This window comes from Acomys russatus, chromosome 28 (genome assembly GCF_903995435.1).
Source record: "Acomys russatus chromosome 28, mAcoRus1.1, whole genome shotgun sequence".
Classification (NCBI taxonomy): domain Eukaryota; kingdom Metazoa; phylum Chordata; class Mammalia; order Rodentia; family Muridae; genus Acomys; species Acomys russatus.
In genome coordinates this window covers 13737883-13742266 of record NC_067164.1, presented here as the reverse complement: position 1 = coordinate 13742266, position 4384 = coordinate 13737883, and positions in this window count along the sequence as shown.

Here is a 4384-nt window from a genome sequence, read left to right as displayed (position 1 = left end):
GTCAAGGAAAAGGCAACTTGGTCCGCTGGGTTGGGTAAAGCACAGAATGAAGTAGTCTTGGTAGTTAGAGGTGCAGGGAGGGGCCAGTCACTGGCTCCCGATCCATTCCTATTTAGCCTGAAGGTCGTTCTAGAATGCAACACAATCACACTTTACTGAAAGTGCCTGGCATTTCCTTTGCTATTTCTGACACAGTCCTAGCTTTTTTTTTTTTTTTTTTTTTTTTTTTCCCTTATCTCTTTGGCACACGGGCACTATTGATTTTTTTTTTTTTTTTGAGAATGCCATTTAAAATATAAACAATATGATAACTGTTACCATTCTGAATCTTTGAGAAGGCACACGAGTTATATTGAATTCTATGTAAGGATCACACAAGGGTCACATACACAAGTCTTCATGGACTACACAAATGAAGCTCTGACCACAGGGACTAGTGTGTTATGAAAAGGTTTGGCATCTTCTTTTTATTTAAAAATTGGCTTTTGTGATATTCTGGTGTGACAGGCATTAGAGGATGACCTCAGAACTGTGATGGCATTTTACAGTAGGAAAAGTACATACAATTGTAAACACATTGAAATTACGATAGTCTACTTTCTTGCTTTTCCCTAAAATATGTATTTGTGTGTTCTCCAGTGAATGTCTTTAGATTCTGTCAAGAGAAGTGAAGCAATGAACTGAACCACCAATTTTTTTCTCAGATATCAAGTACCAACAAGATCTGAAAGGTTACTTCTCAAAAAGGCAAAACTGAAATAATATTTTTTAAAAATACAGTAATTTCTTAAATTTTAACTTGCTGTTTTTCTTAGCTCTGTGTTAATCTATTATATTTAAAATTGTATGGTTCATAGTCTATAATCACTATTTATAATTAAATGTTTAATCTACTGCTAAAATAAATACTTATATTGGGATCACTGTGCTATTTCCTAGTCTCTTTATACAAATTTAATCTCATCATTTAGTTGTAACAAGTATGTATAGTTTACCAGATTTACTGAGAATATGACAGGTGCCTAAATTAAGGAGCAGAACATTTATTTTGAGGTCGATGAGGCCTAAAGTAATAAAAATTGATACTATAAAGGAGTTACTAATAGATTTCCTTAAAAGGGACATAGTAAAACAAAGTAGAATTTAGCTAAAGGATAAGAGCAAGTGGATAACAATCAGATGTAATGTGAATAAATGTATTTTATTTTATAATAAATAAAATTATTTCATAATAAATAAAAAATTTTAAAAAGAATTTATCTAAAGGAGCATTGCCTCCAAAATACCCACAAAGTAAGTAGTGTGCTAACCAAGCCTGTGAGGAACCAACAAAATTAAGGATGCCCAGAGGCTAATATTTGCTCACCATGGTGAGATCCATTAGGCTCAGTTCCCATAAAAATGGAGAAAACCTAGACTGAAAACCAGAAATTAGGCTCATTCTCTATCTAAGAACATGCCTCCAAGGGGCAGGTCAAGTTGTGAGGCCAGTGTCACAACCATCATTAACTCCCAGTCTGTCATCTGTGCTCTTACCAGGAAAATCACAGTTCTGGCAGTTGGGCAGACAAACGTGGGTAACAGCTATCAGAGGGAACAGGAAGGGAGTCTTCCAGAGAGCAAACATCTCAGTACACAGGGTAAAATGTTAGAATTATCATGATACTGCAACCAAGAGTGCGAAGAACCCAAGATTCTCCCTTTTCCTTGAGGATGGTTTGAGGCTACAGTACCTATTAAAGACATTTCAAGAAGTTTGATTTAAATTAACAACCCTATTAACACAGTAATACTAAACTGATACACAAAATAGTTATTTAAAAAAAGCACACAACCTATACTCCCCCATTTAGTTTGCCTCTTCATTCTAACCCTAGGATAAAGAGCGTCATTCAAAAGCAGGCCAAGATCCACCAACTACCATGCCAAGTATTCTTTCTGCCATGTTAATAGAAAAAGAGAACAAAGAACCTGCCTTGTCAACATTGTGGCAGGGATGGGTAAAACAAGAGGTGAAGATGGTTCCTGTCTCTACATTGAACCACATACAGTATAAAATGACCACCAGAGTAAATCTCTAGTCATTGGAAAAAGATGAATAAAGAGAGAGAGGTGATAGTAGATAGATAGATGACAGATAGATAGATAGATAGATAGACAGACAGATAGATATCTTTTCAAATATGTATACTTGAAAACACATGTGTCATGGGAACTACAATGCCTTAAACAGGTAATTTCCAACATTTGTAACATATTTATTTAAAGTGGAATAAAGTCTTTTAAGTCTTACTGTACTCTAAATTATGTTAGCATCCCAAAGTGTACATAATTTACACCCTTATGAAATATATTTTGTGTTACTTAAGAGGCAAATAGTGAAACAGAAAGGTTTCAGGGGTGAGCTGGTACCTTCTTATAAAGCAAGCAAAGATGGGGAGAGAAACAACAAATAGTTTAAGGCCAGCGTCTGCTACAGGAAGCTTAAGGTTAGTTAAGAGTAGGATACATTAGGCTTTGTTTCATAGAAAGAAAGGGAAGGAAGGAGAAGAGAAGAGAAGAGAAGAGGAAGAAATAGAAGAAGGAGGAGAAAAGAATAAGAGAATGGGACCTCATGAGGTTGAGAAGCTTCTGTAAGGCAGGAGACACTGTCAACAGAACAAAGCGACAGCCTACAGACTGGGAAAAGATCTTCACCAACCCTACATCTGACAAATGGCTAATATCAAAATTATAAAAGGAACTCAAGAAGTTAAACACCACTAAGTCAAATAATCCAATTAAGAAATGGGGTTCAGAGCTAAACAGAGAATTCTCAACAAAGGAATATTGAATGGCTAAGAAACACTTAAAGAAATGCTCAAAGTCTTTAGTCATCAGAGAAATGCAATTCAAAACTAATCTGAGATTCCATCTTACACCCGTCAGAATGGCTAAGATCAAAACCTCAAGTGACAGCACATGCTGGTGAGGATGTGGAGAAAGGGGAACACTCCTTCATTGATAGTGGGAGTTCAGTTTTGTACAACCACTTTGGAAATAAATCTGGCCTTTTCTCAGAAAATTGGGAATAGAGTTACCTCAAGACCCAGCTATTCTACTCCTTGGAATATAGCTGAAAGGTGCTCCACCACACAACAAGGACATTTGGTCAAATAATTTCTCTTAAGCCTTTATCACATCTGTGAAGTAGCTGAGTTTAATTTATACTATGTCATTTAACCTCTTAGAACTTATATGTTTAATTTTCATTAAAAAATTACTCTTATATTATTTAGAGCTGAACCTTATCATTACAAATTCTTATATAAATAATATTAGCCTATAATTTGCTGACTTACATTACTATCACTAATTAAATATGTATGTATTATTACTACTATGTATTATTACTACTAATTTCTTTAACTCGTGAATGCAATTGTGGATTATTGGTATAAAAGGCAGTGCCACCACTGCCTTTGAAAAAAGAAAGAAAAGTAGACAATATAAGGGAATCGGTTTCCTTTTCCACAATTTAAAGAAAAGCAATAATAAAATACAAACAGGTGCAATTCTAGGCAGAAAAGGGAATTATCCATAAATTTCTCAGTGTTGGCTTGACCTCACTGTTGTATGTACTCATAAACAGGAATACTCTGAAATTTTTACATATTCAGTGTTCATTTGCAGAGTAGATTCTACCTCAGTTCAGGATCCTAACTGCTTCATTGACAAGTTACTTTTTTTTTTTTAACTAAAGATCTCACTTCTGCTTATAGTTAATGTCATATATAATCAAAATCTGAATAATTGACCAGTCTCATGAGTATAAATAAACACTTAAAAACAAGTTTCATAGATTACATACAATAATTATTCTTAAAAACATATTAGGGTGGTTTCCATGGTACCTAAGTCACCATGTAAGCTTCCTAAGTAAGGAAGTAACCAACAGTCCTAAGCAGCTATGAAGCATACAAATCATCAATAACCATCATGGCGTGATGACCCTAAGGGTGCAATGGTGGCACACACACCTTGGCAGTAACCAAGAGCTCTCTAGTTAGACTTAAGACCCACTCATTAAGAAGGAAACTGGATACTGTAAACTTAACTACCCATGATTAGTGAAGTTGTGGATCTTTGGAGAGGAACCTACAGCCACTACATTACTAAACTTGCTTTTTTTCCCCTCCTAATCACCTTTTTGTTTCTACCAGCAAGAGTGTGAGTTGCTCAAGCGAAATCTCAGTGCAAGCAATAAATCACATTCTTCACTTTTGTATTTCAAAAATAATAAAACCTATAAAAAACAGTTTCAAATTTACATGAGGCTGAAAGGAAGAAAACACCTTTTCAACTCTCAGGTAACTGAAAGAGTTGGAAAATGGGACAGAGATCA